The 17,527-nt window shown below is 34.2% G+C and overlaps 1 protein-coding gene across 2 annotated transcripts in view; it reads left to right on the top strand.

Moving 5' to 3' along the window:
- The window catches only part of LOC142984269 (synaptogenesis protein syg-2-like), a 434,810-nt gene that overhangs the window by 211,677 nt on the left and 205,606 nt on the right, over positions 1-17,527 (top strand). Inside the window, exon 3 of one of the 2 annotated variants that reach the window (XM_076131747.1) lies at positions 15,632-15,676. The exons of the other annotated variant lie outside the window; for it this stretch is intronic. The gene's annotated coding sequence lies outside the window, so the exon portion shown is untranslated. The remainder of the gene's footprint in view (positions 1-15,631; positions 15,677-17,527) is intronic. 2 annotated transcript variants of the gene reach the window in all.

The raw sequence follows: 17,527 nt of genomic DNA, 5'->3' as shown, positions 1-17,527 counted from the left end.
TCGTACCCTTAAAATCATGAATTAAACCAACAGATGAACCCTTAGCTTTAAAGGAACATTTTTAAGGGCTGTTTTTACATAATTATGCAGAACCCAAGCCCACGTGATTACTGGCACTCAGGACGATATAATCAGGGACCCCTAAAGTAGGGTAACCATGTATTAAGGAAAATCTTGTCGAAGAAAATTAAAGGGGTAGTTCCGATACTGTTTCAATTTCAACGTATAGGAAAAGGTCTTTTTAATGATAACTATTTTCATACGAGTATATAAAAAAGAACTTAGTATCAATCTAGTTTCATTGTTTTTCTTAAGATTCAAAGTATTGTTATTTGGAACGTGGAATCTTGTTTGTAATGTGTCAAGATTCGAGATGAAAGGATTATGAATGGCTGACAGGATCACTGTTGAAGGAGACAGAATTAAAGTGACTGTTGCAATGTAAAATTTGATAACCATGATTAATATCAAAAACTTTGGTGCGGATTTCTACAGTACGTACCATCGAGTATCGAGAATCTGGCATTTAAAATGTAGATGGTTCTCGCTACTGGCGATAATGAGGTTTTCATACAAAACGGTCAAAAGTAGTAAGAAATGGCCCCTCTAAGTCGTAAGAAACAGAATCAGCAACTTTAACCCCAGAAGTATATCTTCAGATGTACAAATTTTAATAAATTCTAATAACAGGAGACGTCCACAAAACCCTCAAAATTTGGCACCCTTCTGGAGGGGACATAAAAAAGTATTTTTAATTCTAAAAGGTAAGGGGTTATTAAGCCGTGTTTACAATGAAAAGTACTTTTATAATCTGACAAGCTCTTCAAGAATAAGATGTTTAACCTTAATTTTATCACAAAGTCCTTTTTCTATTCTGAAAAAGGATTTTGTTTGAGAATTAAGACTAATTTGTGGATTATCTTTGTCGTGTTTCCTGAATTGTGGTGTCTTTGTTTCTTTCGAAATATTATAGGATTTATAAGCAACTAATTGTTAACTTCTTTGTAACATTGTGTATAAATTAATATTTTATTGTCCCGTGTACATGACACATATCACAATTTTGTATGAAAGTGTCCTAAACTACTAAACAGCATATTAGAATATTTCTTAAATATGGCATATGTATAGCAATAGACTATCACATGGGACTGTCATAGTTAATGACGCAACTTTTGTATCTTTTTCTTTTCTTAAAAGACAACTCCCGCACTAAGTTTTGCTCTTGTATCGCGGGGACTTTCACAAACATACAGACAATGGACGAAAAGTACGACCTGACCCGTAACAATTATTTCTGGATCACAAAAATAATGTTCCGTATGGGAATCGAACCCACGACATCTCGACGCAATGGTAGCGGCATGGCGACCTAAACTACTGCGCTACGGTATTTTTCGTACACCTCTGCCTATACCTTCAAGTGCTACTATTATGCTACTGGACGCAATACACAGCATTCTTTCATGTCTGGAAATCTGTTCACGCGGTCGAAGTAGCGAGCGAACTAGTATCATATTATGTACATTCTTAATCGCGTTACATTATATATACTGGAAGCAATATAAGAAGCCCAAATTTTCTAAACGTTTCAGTCCCTAAACAGATCTAATTATATAAGAATATTATATTCTATCTGGCTCCTACAGAAGCCATTTCAACAAAATCAGATATTCAGGCCAATCTAGTTACACTAAACGTTGACCCCAAAATTATCAGACTACCCTCACCCTTTGTACAAAGTATATTATTTGTTCTAACGAGGTTATTGTGGTGTACAAAAAATATACTATTTACGTTGATTGATTACTGGCGATTCTCTTTTTGGCCGTACTTGTAAGCCCTTTGTTAGGCTTGACGCAAACTGCGAGGTTTTATTGACAAAAGAGTGTGAATGATTATAACGTAATTGTTTTTGTGAGTTAATTACTCCCGGTTTCTGAAGTACATTTAGCGGTAGTTTATCTATTCAATAGCGTTTTTTTAATTGCGTTTTAACGCTATTAAATAGATAAACTACCGTTAAATGTACTCAGAAACCGAGGGTTAGTCGTTTAGTTACGTTAGTAACAAACATTCATCCGAACACAAATATTAGGATTTTTGCATTTTAATATTAGTGAGATTTATTGTGGGATCTTTTTGCAAAACCCACAAAATCATATGCTTATGGGTAGTTATACAAGTAAATAATAGCCACAAGTTACATAGCCTCACACCCAGAATGCAATTTGACAAATATTTACGTTGCATCTAGTCCGTTGGATGACAGTTTGAGCGTGTAATCGATTTGTAAACTGTTTATAGTGTTGATATGTATCATTGTAGGCTTAGAGGTGTGCAGTGTTTAGCAAATAAGAGTTCCTGATCAGTTCATATACATACATAAAATCTATCAGATTTCCATGTTTTGGAGTAGGATACCACAGAGCGGAAGCTACGGGGATACTAAGTATCTATTGAAATGTTTTTGAAACTAAGACAAGTTTTGATGTCAAAATCTGTTCAGTTGATGTAAGTTTATAGCGGACAAACAGACGCGGCGAGGGTTTTTTTTTATTATGTAGCTATAATGATAAACGTCAATTAACGCGAACATGAATTACTTAGATTGCTAGACGTTTCGGCATGATTTACACTGACCATCATTGCAACACCCATTCACTTGTAAAAGTGTTTTACGTTCAGTACCAACTGACAGTATACAGTCAGCCTAAAGTATTACTCACAGGATATGGAAATAATGAGCTAATTTTGTGGGCGATTGCTCTACTATTGCTCATTTAGGCCAGACTAATGTGTTGGCCGATTTTCTCAGGTCATTTCAGACAGTTTTCTTTATTTTCGGCTGAGATTTGTTCGTGTGGAAAATATTAACGTTTGGATATTGTGTATTAGTAATATCTTGTACATTTTGACGCTATAAATATGTATTTTTACTACTCATGTAATTTGTTGTATTACTAACTTTTGATATTATCTATTCAAATTGTATATGTCTTCCAAGTCGATATTCGGCTACGGCGATCAATTTCTTTAAACCAGAAGCCTCTGCTACTCGCATATCCGATCGCGACACTGAGACAGTTTCAAAATTTTATAATCTTTACTATATTATTATTAAGCTGAAGAGTTTGTTTATTTGATTGTTTGTTTGTTTGAACGCGCTAATCTCAGGAACTACGGGTCCGATTTGAAAAATTATTTCAGTGTTAGATAGTCCATTTATCGAGGAAGGCTACAGGCTATACATCATCACGCTGCAACCTATAGGAGCAGAGTAGCAATAAAAAATGTTACAAAAACAGAGAATATTTTGAACCATTCTCTCTTATATGTGACGCAAGCGAAGTTGCGCGGGTCAGCTATACTAATAATAACCCCATTTTGCATACATTTTATAGTATTCAAAATGTGTTACAAGACTCTTAAGAACAAACCTCGTAGCGTAAACAAGTACTTACCACCAAGTATAAGCTAACTAAAAGCTAAATAAAAAAGCTCTTACACAAAGAGCTTACGTATATTTAACCAGCACTAATCTAAAATCAAGCTTACATCCAGAGTTTAAAGTTACAAAGGTTTTTAATTAAAAAAATAAAATCTACTTTAATCTCTACAACGCACTGAAGGTGGTTTTTAAAAAGTCGGTCCGGTTTTGTTAGTTTGTTAAAAGTATATCAAAAAAATTCTTTGCGGAAAATTAATTTTATTTTTGTGCTTTGAGAGGTAAAAGCTTGAGTGATTAACTCCATGTGTGGTTTATGAAAAGAATAATGTTTTAGAAGGTTTACGTTTTTGGTAATTCTTTTTCAGATACTTGAGTCCTATTTAAGAAATTATGAATGTTGAGATTGAAGGCTTACATTTTCACTAATTACGTACAATATTATACAATAGTAATAAGAAATACTTAGCCTTTATTGGTCCATAAGTAATATATTCAAAGAGCGAAAGAAACTCAGTATTTTTAAAATAAAAAAAGAAATGAAAAAGACCTGCAGGCCTTTACGGCTAGTGGCTTGTTTGGCACAGCTACTTTATTATAGAAGTACACATAACTCTAAATTATAATCTAGACAAAGTGTGCATACCAAGCTAAAGAAAGCGACAACGCGGCAGGCCCGGAAAGATATGACGAGTTAAGGTGGACTCTCATACTAAAGATTGGCATGAAATAGCTTTAGACAGAGATGATTGGAAAGGGAGGCCTTTGCCCTTCAGTGGGTTAATATGGGCTGATAATTATAATTAAAGTATCTCTCCTAATTCATCGAACATCCAATGCAAGACCACATACAAATTTTCAACTAGAAATGAAAATAAACAAGCAAAGTCGCAAGCCAAAGCAAGTTTCATATAAATCCGTTTGAGTGGGCGTTTCAACAGTTGTTTACTTATAAAAGCAATATGATTGAAAACGGATGCTAGTACATCTTACCCCCATGGGAAATAAAGGCGTGATGTTACACGTAATGAAGTATTTCCCTGTAGAGATCTAAAGATGTTATTTTTTTTGTTTGTTTTTTGACAATTTATATAAATTGACGATTTATCTAATTTATGTTGGAAAATAAACGTTTTTGCTTTATTTATACACCGGGACTTTTTTTGGACTTCTTCTTTTAGAAATATTTTGATAAAATGTGTAATAGTATTCACGTTACAGAAGAATTTGGGTTCAGTTCTTAAATTTGACAAGATGTTTTTTTAATAGTCACTTAAATTGTAGAAATGGCAAGCACATTAACAAAAGTTCTTTTCCAAGTGTAAAATAAGGGTTAAATAAATCATCTGTCTTATTACGGTCATCACAGACATTAATTCTAAATCAGTTCAAATATCCAGCAAAAATAATAAAATTAGGGTCCCTTTGTGCTGAAGGACAGAAAAGTCAGACGCTTAGTCATAACAAAATTGTCCCTAATAAAAGTAGGCAATAACACCCACCGATTTACTTTACGACCTAATTCAGCCTAAATCCACAAAACCTAGGTCCAAATTACAGACCTTAAGGACCTCCAATAATCCTTAAATATCACTAATTTATCAACTAACCACACTTCCTTTTGACCTCTTAAAGATAAGGACCCTTATTTCATTCACATTAATCCCAATTTTGGGGTTCAAAGAGTGTATAAGGCATATGTGCGTAATAAAGATAATCTTAATTAGATTATACTGGCAAATATAATAAGACCCCTATTTGATTACGACTGATTAGTAAATTCAAGTGAAGGGAATGAAATGAAAGGTCATGTTACACTGGTAGAGGCAAGTATTTGGATCGGATATTTGTGTTCTTAATAATAGTGATTGAGTATTATGAAACCATTGACATCTGTTATCGATATTAATACTTGATGTATGAATGGGAATAATAAGTATCTTGATATGATCTTACATTAGTAGGTGATTAACTACGAGCTTCGATTCCAGGAAATTTTGTTGATAGGATATTTTTTCACAAGAGAGAGCTAAGAAACTGGTTCTCGGTATCTGAGCTTGTAAGAGGATAATCGTTTGATTATTATTGAACTAGTCTTTCGAAAATCCAACTATATATAAAAAAGCAGTAATCTTTAAGATAACTGAGAATAAAATACTCAGTAGTGAATTCTAACAAATATAGAACAACCAGACTATCGGCGACATGACAATGTCTCAGCGACATGTCTCTCAGCACGTTTGGCGCAGTGGTTAAAAAGATCACCTCGACGCAATAACCGTAGCGCCGCGTGTGGCGGGTTCGAATCCCACCCGGGACAAATATTTGTATGATGAGCACGAGTATTTGTTCTGAGTCCGGTTGTTAATTTATGTATTTAGAAGTATATAAGTATGTTTATCAGTTATCTGGTTACCATAATACAAGCTCCGTAGCGATTTACGAAGCATGTCCATGTCAGCAAACTCCGGCAATGTTGCACAACATCACCTGTCGCGGCTGGCAACTCGTGCTGCAGGATATTAATTTATTTTGTCCCGTACTGTTGTTACTGCTTTTCTACGGGAGAAACGATAAAAACTATACTGTTCACATATCGATTGATATTAAACAACTTGTAGTAAATATTCTCAAAGATTGGTTATTGGTACACCCTGTATATACAACTTTGTGAAAGGATCTTTCAAGTAATATCTTTGGAAACTCGGTGAAACTTGTATACTAGATAATTCCAAGTTATAATCATTTCCTTTGATATCAAAACGTCTTATCTTTTGCAAAGTCAAAAGAATCTTTTATTTTGTTGATCTTTTTATTTTACTGTTGAATAACGTTTAAGGGTTTTGGGGTTAATAACCTATAAAAGGAAATCGTTAGAGGATTTGAAAGCTGTTATTCTTCCCGAAAATATTTTTGGTTTAAAATTCGTATTTTGCTCCTTCGATAATAGCTCTGCTGGTACCGGATGCCGATATTATGCTCTTTACCTATGTTTTAGTTATAAATATGTTTTAGTTCTAGATATTTGGGACTGCTGTATGACGGAATTTGGGTTCCATATTTCCAATATTATTTAGTTAAACTCTACGTTCTCATTTGTACACGTCGATCACTTATTTAGTCTATCTTAGTAGTTACTGTAGCCGTTTGTGCTGACCTTAAAAATTTCACAAATTACAAAAGTTAATTTGTAAACTCACTTAACTCCACGTATCCAATATTTAGTTTCGAATTTTTACAGGTACAAATTAGATTCCCAGAATTAAGGTCACAATTATAACCTCAAAAAGGCTACACCCAGGGGAATAAACTTAAAATTAAAAGTAGATATTTAAACGAAATTAACAGGGGTTTTAGGCAACGGTGCGGTGGTCCGAAAACCTTTAATTCAAACATCAAAGTGGACAAGTTTGACGAATATTCACGCGGTGCCTTCAAATCGGATTAACTTAGACCTCTGACGTCATAAAGATGGAGGCAGAAGTTTAAATTGGCGCGAAATTGAGTTCCTTTGCACAGTACTCGTTCCTTTAAGGCTTGGGTCATGTTGTTGATTCCGCTTTGATAATGTTTGTGGTGTATAGAATTTGTAATTTGCTTGTTTGATATCCGATATGGTAGTGAAAATTTGTTTTGGAAAATGGCACTGATTATATTGCTATAAAACTTTTTAAATCTTTCTGATATTAATAATGTGCAAGTTTCATTGCTAAGAATTGTGAATGTTCGTCACTCAATCATGTCAAAGCTACTAAACAAATTTTAATTTTATTTGGTACAAAGTTAGTATAAAACCTGTATTAGCACATACGATATTTTTTATCTTGGGAAAGCATTTCATACGGCCAAAAGCCGCAAGGAGAAACTATTGTGTTATAGCTAGCAACTAGTAATTTTAACTCAAGACATATTATTATCTGTAACAGTCATCAGTTAATTTCTTTAGATAAATTAATAAAAAAATCCCTACTAACCATCTACCTATATCATAAAATACTAACTTAAGTGTATTAAGAATTAACATGTCATCATTTAAACCATTCACAAGATTTTCTTTTTTACATTTTATTTATACGTATACCAAACGACTTCACAGCTACATAGTAAATATCCTACTGTATTTCCCTTGCGTAGTGTCTAGGGTCCAGTCACGTGCGAGATCAAAAGAAGACCCCAAACAAAGCACTTGTTCAGCTGAAACTATTCCAGACCCTTCTAACCATGTGTAATTTGAAAGATTTTAAACCGTATATGCTTTTGTTCTAAGTTAAATACGAAGGCTTTTGGGGTGAAAGGGCCCGATTTACTTTCGCTTTGTTTATTTTATTATAATAGATATTTAAGCGGATTATTTTGCGTTTCTGGTTACGTTTTTCAGGAGAATTTTGCGGTTCATTTGCGTTCAAAAATGATTGCTTTTAATTCTTGGTAGTGAGATTATTGTTTATCGGAATAAAACTGATTAATGATACCTAGATAACTTCACCCTTCTTTCACATAGGAGTAGGTAGAGACCAGAGAATGACACTTGGTGCGATCCTAACAAATTTCACTTGCTTCATTTACATTTTTAAAGACCAATAGTTATTTCTCAGTATTCACTTTTCAATTTTTGTTGCTTAGCCTGTTGTTTGTTTTGTTGAATACCGTTTATTTTTACCATAAAATAAGTAGATTTCGTAATCAATTTAATTAAGGTATTAAATTTTAACAGCGCCTAAAGTGCTTGCTCCATGAACTAATTAACTGTGGTTGCACGACCATCTATACAACCGTTCCGCAACTAAAATGCTGCAGTCAACTTTAGTTTGTCGTTAGTAAAAGACATGCCATGCGCGACTACAGTCATTTTTTAAGATATCATGATCGTTAGGCGGATCCATGCCAAATGCCTTATCTTAGATCATCTATCCCGTGATTTTTGGATAGATAGCTCGCCTCCAAATTAGCATTTTGAATCGCGGCACCAACAGCTTCTAAGGGAGAGCGTTGAATCGTGTGGTGTGAATTAGCAATTGTTTAATTACTAAATTATTATAATAATGTCCTCCTAGCCGATATACGACAACGGCGGTCAGCTTCATTGAAACTGGTCATCTGTGCAGGACTTTGTTTATAGTGTCCAAGTGTGTGCACAATACACAAGTACACTCTCTATTCCATCACTCTCATAGTCTGGTGGGACGGATAACCGACACGACCAGTGAGAGGTCAGGCGCAGGACCGACGGCTTTACGTGCTTTCCGAGGCACGGAGGTCTTCCAACTTCCCAACTCCGGGCAATCTCTAAGAAATTCTTAACAGAAAATCTCAGAAAAGACTTTTTGGCCCGACCCAGGATTCGAACCCGAGACCTCTCGCACGGCAGCCGTATATACTACCGACCGCGCCACAGAGGCAGTTATTATTTTTTTACTAAATTATTATAATATAATGAGTAATTTACTCGAGTTAGGTTACCGAAAGCAGTAGCAAATAAACGATACTGTTCCTTTTTTAAACCAACTTCAAAAAGAGGGAGTACACTATATAATAAAATAATAACAGTTACTCACTCACTCATATAAATCAAAATAATTGTTCTAAATTGTTAAAACAATTAACTTTAAATTGGTCTGACACGTGTATTTTCATGTAAGGTCATACATAAAGCAGAACAGGAAATTAAAATTCATATAACATTTTACCATAAACATGGGGTTTTTTGACCAACATTTTATTCATTCTCGTGGAAAATTATGCAAGAATAATGCTATGTTTCGTGTTATGGTGTTAGATTGAAAATACATACAATGTAAGATTAATAAAATAACTTTTTTGACGTTCTTGTAACTCCCTCCTTGTAATATTCCCATGGGAATAAGCAGAGACCAAATATCGCCATTAGATACTTTTAATAAGTCGCTAGTTTTTTTCAGTAGCTGCTAAACTGGTTTTGTTTCATCTTATTTCAGCCTGAAAACATGTCATGTTTTATCTCTATTTGTTTTGATTCGTGATCTTCAAAGTTGCTACACAAATAAAGCTTTTCGATACTTTATATTCTATACTCTATATTAAAGCCTAAGAAAACAACTAGGAATGATAATAAATGTTAATAAATTAACAACTACCAATTTTATCCTGCTTTTGTTTAGGTACATATTGAGTTGATCTGCGACTTATATATTTGAACAATAAATGATAATATAATAAACACAAATTTTCTTTCAAAAGTGTTCACGATTAAATTCAGCTGCCAGCAAAATGGCTTTACAAAATAAATCTACATTTTACCTCATAACAAACCAAAGCGTGGAATTTAAAAAAGCTTTCGGCGACCACTTGAAGCGAAGCCGCGAGACGAGGCATACATATAAATTCAGTCTGCTTGGTTTCTTCGAAATGTAGGTACGCTTTTAGGAAAGTCCTCAGTGGATTCCGGGGACAAACTTACTTGTGGATAGGGTAGCCATATTTCGGGATATTACTTGGTTTTTTCTATTCATAAAAATCCAGTGTGACAAGATATTTTTCATTTTCTTATTATAATGGGTTAGTGGTCAACCTTGTGTCAAAGTTTGTTTAAGCCGCTCAAAAAGCTGTCGATAAAAACCGACTTTTCATGCCGTCCGATGTACGAAGACGCTCTCTCAATTTAGCAAAAAAAGTTTGTAGGTATTATAGTGCCCTTCTATGTTCTCTACTGATCCTTATGGGCTTTATGCGTGATTCTAAGAATTTAATGGTATCTAGAATTTAATATACAATTGTACACATCACATACTAGGGACAATAGACAAAATTCCACACAATTTTTTTTTGTAGCTACCTGTTCATCAAAAGTGGTAGTGAACCACGCTACGGGGTTTTTAAGTGCTTGAAACTTCTAGGTATTATTTTTAAATGATTGAATACCAATAAAACAACATGGCGGTTCTTTTCGCTTCCCGCCTCAGTTTGTCTTCACAGTAAACTTGCGTCTCGTTACGGCTTCAAGAAAAACGGCTTTAATATTTTCAAAGTAGATAAGAGGTTTACGTTATGCCTTTATTTTTCTTATATTTTGTAGTACTTATTCTCAAGGGAAAAGTTGAAAAGGGAGCAAATTTGGTAGGTGGTCTTTAGGTATAAAATAGTTCTTAATTGACCCTAATTAAGAAACTTACTTATCTAATCATTTAATTTATTTACCGCGTTTTACGTTTCACTGACAAGTTTTTGGGGACCATGGCTTTGGTATTATCACTGTAACTACATATTAACATTAAAGTCGCCTTGCTGTGTCTGTCTGTCTGTCGGTTCGCGATTTACTCATTATGTGTTAAACCGATTATCATTCGGTTTTTACCGAAGAATAAATTTATTCCCAAGGATGGTTTTTGTGTATTTCTAGTGTCCTACAAATGATAATCAATTTCTAGTGTCCTCTAAATCTGGGTTTAGTAGACACCCTACTGGTGACAGAGTGTAGTAGCAGTTTCATTTGTTCTGCAGTTACAAGCTTACTGCAACTCTTTAGCAGTAAGTGGCAGTGTTCTCAGCATTTGCAATGCAAAGCGCAACCTTATTGCATCTTAGTGTGGTGACACACCAGCGATGTTTGGCGACGGGACGTTCGTCACTACGGTGTAATTTCTGCTGCTGTGTTATGAGTGTCAATAACGCAGCAAGCAATTAGAACAAAAAAAATATGCATTTAACTTTAATGTAAAGTTTTTACCTCTAACCTCTCGCTGTACGCAGACTTCAAAAAGATGGAGCAAAATTACCAAACGAATATTTTCTATTTCGAATTTAGAAAAACATTATAATAATTATATGACAATGAAAAATATTACATTCATGTAAAAGTTGTTGTTGGTGTTTTTTCTAAATTGATAATATAATTAACTAAAAGATACAGTGCTTTTGCTTTCCCAATCATGTTAAATATAATTTGGTATTTCTAATTGACCTTTAAAGAAAATCTAAGAATTTCAAAAATAAAGGGTTAAGAATATTCTCTGTTTATTAAAACTTTGAAAATATCTAAAACATAATTAAAACTGTCAGTTGTTATTATAATTCTTTATAATTCATTAGAAATATTGAAAAATATGCTAGAATCTTGAATAAATAGTTTATAACTAAATTATTTATGATTCTAGGTTTGCTTCATTGTTTTAAAGCGCATAAGGAGATTAGCATGATGCGGAATTTTTTTAGCCTATGTTGGTTTTCCACTTCTGGCCAAAGAACTTTTTCGTATTTCACCTTTCATAGTCATTTGTTTGAGCCGACTTTAGAAAAGGAGGTTCTGAATTCGCTGAGAATTTTATTTACTTGTCTTCTAAGAATCAATTTAGATCGTTCGGCTATTTCCGTTTTAACTTTCTCCGTTCTATTACACACAAAAATATTTTATCACAATCTGCTGATATTTAAAATATTCACACAATCATTTTTATTCGATCAACAATTAAACATAAAGACCACAAGATACATGCACTGTAAAAATACCCCCTTTTTCCTCCCTAACCCCATTTCACCCCAGCTTCACGGAAACTACAAAACAACCACTTAAAAGGGGAAAGTGCTTCGAAACTACCCCCCAGCTTTACAAAAGCAATCTTGAAATATCTTATCAAAATCTAAAGGTTGCAATTCAACTAACGCTATAAAAATCAAGCGACAACTATAAAATAGTTTTCCTATCACTTGTAAATGCTTTTTCCTCAAATCAGAACGTAAAATAAAACTATACGAGGTTTTGTTGTAAGTAGGTAAGATACAAGTAGGGGTTTAAACGCATTTCTGGGGTGAAAAACGAATATGGTGGGTATAGTCAAAATAAAGCTAAATAATAATAATGATTCTGAAACGAAGATATTTATCTATACTAATATTATAAAGCTGAAGAGTTTGTTTGTTTGTTTGAACATGGGTTCATGGTTCTCGGGAACTACTGGTCCGATTTGAAAAAATCTTTCAGTATTAGATAGCTCATTTATCGAGGATATCATTTAGCTATAAGCTATATATCATCACGCTACGACCAATAGGAGCAGAGCACCAATAAAAAGTGTTACAAAAACGAGGAAAATTATGACCATTATCTCTTATGTGCCGCAAGCGAAGTTGCGCGGGTCAGCTAGTATGTTATAAATATTCCTCTGACTGTCGCGACCTGAATCATCTACTTCAGGTGATAGACTAGCCAATGATTAGAATGATTCACATTTTCAGCAGTGTTTTTGTAACTGAAAACAGTAAAAATAAATAATAGGGCGCAGGAATTAACGCGAACGCACATTTTACAAAGCAATAAATATGCAACGCGAAAAGTTACTTAATGATAATAATTTCTATTGATTTCCATTTTTTTTCCTTTAAAATAATTTTACAATTTACCTGATTATTACTTACTATTTTATACAAAATTAGCGGACCCGACAGACGTTGTCCTGTCTAATAAATTAAAAATTAATTAAAAAAACATTGTCCAGCGGACAAAATTGTGAATCTAAACCATTCTCAGATCCCCTTGAACACACACTAAAAATTTCATTAAAATCGGTCGAGTCGTTTAAGAAAAGTTCAGTGACATACACACTTACAGAAGAATTATATATACATATAAAGATAGTAAGGTTGAAAATGTGTCACTGTGTACATATTTTTACTCGTGGCTTCTTCGTTTGAAGTGAAATTAACGTTGGCTACACGTGATTCTATTAATAGAATCTTATTAACGCCTAAGTTTGATTGAGACCCGAAGTTTAATGTCAGATCAAACTACGCAAGTCAAACACGAGTCTAATTTAATTTGCAAAAACACGTGGATTTTGAACACTTATAGGCAAGACTGCCTCCGTGGCGCAGTGATTTAGATCGCCATACCGTTACTATTGCGTCAGGAAGTGTGGGTTCGATTCCCACACGTGACAATAAAATTATTTGTGCTATCCACAAATAATCGTATTGGGTATGGTGATACTTTATGTTCGTTGTTGTTGTGTTAAATTTCCCACTATTATCCACCATCAGCAGCCAGACTAGACGGACGAGCTATTGACTAATTTTGTATGTAAAACTGAACAGCACACCAAGCCGATTACATACGAACAAATTTTGAGTACACACAAAATAATTTAGTATGGTATGGGAATTAACACGAATATCTTTTTATTATCCGTATGTAAGTTTTGCAATGATATTAATTAATTTATTATTAGGAACTGCGAGTAATTTCGGCGCAGGTTCATATTTTGTTAGGCTAGCTCTCTCTCAAACTTTCGATACTCGGTTGTACTGGCTGTGGAAAATCGCACTACAGTGTTAGAAAACAATGTGTTTGTACTGTTGCAAGAAAAGCAACGGTTGCTGAAACGTTGAGTTTGCAACTATGTTGGTACTTTTGTGTCCTAGTTGCAGGACAAAAAGTGGAGAACAGAATTAATTAATGTTTAGTGCTTCTGTGAGCAAAAAGTTGGTATTGGGAATAGAAGTGGTTATTCTAGAGAATTGCATTACGCCTGTTTTGTGCATTGAAACTGAAATTTATGGTAGTAATTATCTCGATAGCACAGCGTTAATGAGTGCCAAATTTGTTCGTAGAAGTGTGTGATATTGATTTCTGTTCGTCGTGTTTTGATTCCGGGGTCGTGCCAAAATTTTCTCGAAATATTTTTGTCAATAAACTTCCTAATAATAGTGTATTTTAGAAACTAGCGAGGTGGTAAATTTTTGTGCAAAAATATGACGTACATATGCAAATAAATAAGTACGTGTATATTGTAGTTTTAGTTATTTCCATATACTTTTAAGAATTTTGTAATGAAGAATTACTAAGATTTAACGAAAAGAAGACCCCATTTGAGGGTGTCTACAAAAAAAAAATTTCTGGTATCTTTCAAAAGTAAGTAAGCTGCAAAAATACAATTTATTTATTTTTTCATCCTTCTCATGTGTGCCGAAGTTTACTTAATGTAAGTACACTCAAGTAAAAGTATACACATATCGTAGAAGACGGCTCGTCTACTTTTATGACATGCCTTGCTTATTCTATGCGCTCACCTGTACACAGTATACACTGCGGTGCAAGAAAATCGCAAGCAATCAAATTATATTTGTATTTTCCGCTACGTTTATTCTTGGGAGTTGTGTATCGATTTGAGGTCTTCGTGAGCGTTTTGCAGGTTGTCGTCGAATTCTATGTGATTTACTTTTATAATTTTGTTTCATTATAAATGTAGTTAAGCATTGTCGATATTATGCGTAAGAGTTTAAGTTTAAATTGCAATGTCGACGGATTCATCATTGTAAATTATTTATTTTCAAATAATTTTACAGAACATAATAAATACATTTGATTATTTATCTTTTTTAACAATTAATACCTCGAAATTATATATAACGAGGCTCACGTACTAATAAAATCGGTGTTTTAAAGAGGAAGAGTTGACCTCCTTAAATAAAATTATATTTTCATCCACACAGTAACCAAAATCAATATCTATGACACCACACACTACGTTACCATTCTATAGCAATGCAATATGCCTTTCAATATCACTCCCTTGCGACAATCGAAGAGTCACTACTATCTAAGACGTCTTATTGCCTCCCCAATCTCCGCTATTCCCTTTATACAGTCAGAGTAACCAGTTTTTTTGTCCCGCACTGTATAAGATCCTATATCTCGGCTTCGATCGTTTTTTTCTCGAACTTCAGCAGTTGGACCACGGTTCGGCAAACTCCGGTAAACTTCGGCAAAGTTCGGCCTACTTTAGTTTTTGTTACGCTTAATGACTGTATGCTGGGGCTCGGTGAAAAAATCCGTCAAGATTGCCAGAGGGATTGTGAGTTAGTTGTATTGTGCTGTAAATATGTGTAGAACTTTTATAAGGTACGATTTTGTTTTAGAAGTTAGTACAAATAAGAAAAGTATTTCGATAAAGCTAGATTCTTTGTAAGACTGACTTGGATGATAGTTTTTGTTTACTAAACAAATTATTGCAATAAGGTAAGGTGTATGTAATATTTATAATGTATTATTGTACATACTAAAACGTCAATACTTATCTTCTGGACACTTACACAAAGTCGGTGCAAAAATTGAGAAACCATATAAAATATTTTGACACGAAGATAAACATTTTATAACTTTAAATACATGCATCCCTCAAAATAATGTTCTAATGTGAATTTTCTTTTTTACAGGTAAACAATTTTGAACGGAAGGGTCGCCTGTAACAGTTGTAGACAGTAAGTCTTTCTGATAATTTTTATTATACAATCGTTTGTTAGTAGTTAATATATTATGTAAGTATGTGGAGAGAGAGAGTGCACTAAAAGGGTAATTCTACGCGGAAACCTTTGCTCAGCAGTTCGAAATAACGGAGGGCTCGAGCATGAATAAGTATGAAACAAGTAAGACTTAAAGAATTTTTTAGTTCTACGTACCAACGGATACAAAGTGTGGTTTTATATGTTAGAATATTCTTAGGAAGTTTAGAAACTTGTACTGAAATTTTGTTTAAAAATATCCGAGGTTCTTTCCTTTCTATTTCTTTTACTTTGTAGGGTTGTATTTATTTTAACTCGATCTTAGATGAAGTGAATTTTCGTCTTGGACTCTAGAATTCTTGAAATAAATATTTTTTCAGAAATCGTTAAAGTTGGGAGTAAATTTGATTAATAAAATATTTACGTCTCGAATGCTAAATGACTTTGGAAATCTATTCCAAAAACCCAAGTAAACAGGAATTCAATAAAATGCATTTAAAACCGCAAATACTTTATATCTTTGTAAACACACGGGCCAATATTGCGGCCGCACACGCAGTCCTACCGGGAAACTGTTTTATCGTACAACTATCGTAAAACTAAGAAGAGCTTTTTAAGTTTATTGTTTCATGAAAGTTTATACGCTTTTTACTGACTTTTGAGCTGGCGTCAATAAAACGGGCGTTCCAGTTTTGCATGTAATTGCTAAGTTTCTTCAAGTACAGTTGTTTTAAAGATACGTTTATTATTTGAAGAATATCCTAGCTGAATTTCAGCGTGGCGACTACGTTCGTTGAACGTGCTTGGGAAATATTCGCTTCTGTTGAAATGATATGAGCTTCTGTTGAGAAATATTCAAAAATATGTGAAAAGTTCAGTACCTTGCCAGACCTGGGAATTGAATTCGAGACCTCATGATCGACAGTCATTTGCACTACCGAGTCTGAATAATGTCTTAAACGATAGCCGGCTACGGCGGTCAGTTACATTGAAATTAACCAACGGTGCAGGACTTATACTGTACGACCTCATGGTCCAAACTCCGGGCAATGTCTGAAAAATTCTTCACAGAAAATCTCAAAAAAGGCCTCTTCACCCAGGATTCGATCCTGAAACTTCTAGCGCGGCAGTCGCATACACTACCGACCGTACCACAGATTATATAAACCGTCTATATACTTCCAACCCAAAAAAAGATTTTAAATCACAATTCAGCATATTTTCAGCTTTATATTATTATAGTATAGATATAGGTGCAAGATTTATGCCTTACAACAAAAGTAGAGTCTAGAAAGATTTTCTACGCGTTGTTCAGTCACACAAGCTCTAGTAACGACGCTACCGGCGCGTGTCAAGAGCTCTACACATGTAGAGCGAAACTGCAGCAGAACAAATTGTTTAACATAGAGTTTTCTGCGATGTAGAGATTACTGAGGTTTGTTTTAACTGTGTTGAATTGTTGAAATTTCTTATCTATCGTATGGTTAGAGTTCAACCTAGTGTCAAAGATGCTCAAGTAGCTCGAAGTGCCTTTGATATGACCGGGACCCACTTTTAACGTGCCCTACGACACACGGAGACGCTCAGTTGTTGAAATAAAAATATAATAAAATAGGCCCGCCCTTTATTATATGGGACTTACGTTGTTTATGGCGATACGTGGGTGTGTTTCATGCACATCTGTCTAAACCTTCAGGTATACGGCGTAATATTATATACATAAGTACACAATACCTATTTGTATCGAATATTATTTAAGTATAACAAGATGTATGCATGTGAATGAAGCAAAGGAAGTTGGCAAGTGGCCTTCTCTGGTCTCTGCCGGCC

Source organism: Anticarsia gemmatalis, chromosome 26 (assembly GCF_050436995.1).
Source record: "Anticarsia gemmatalis isolate Benzon Research Colony breed Stoneville strain chromosome 26, ilAntGemm2 primary, whole genome shotgun sequence".
In the NCBI taxonomy this organism is placed as follows: Eukaryota; Metazoa; Arthropoda; class Insecta; order Lepidoptera; family Erebidae; genus Anticarsia; species Anticarsia gemmatalis.
This window is presented reverse-complemented; position numbering and strand designations above follow the sequence as displayed.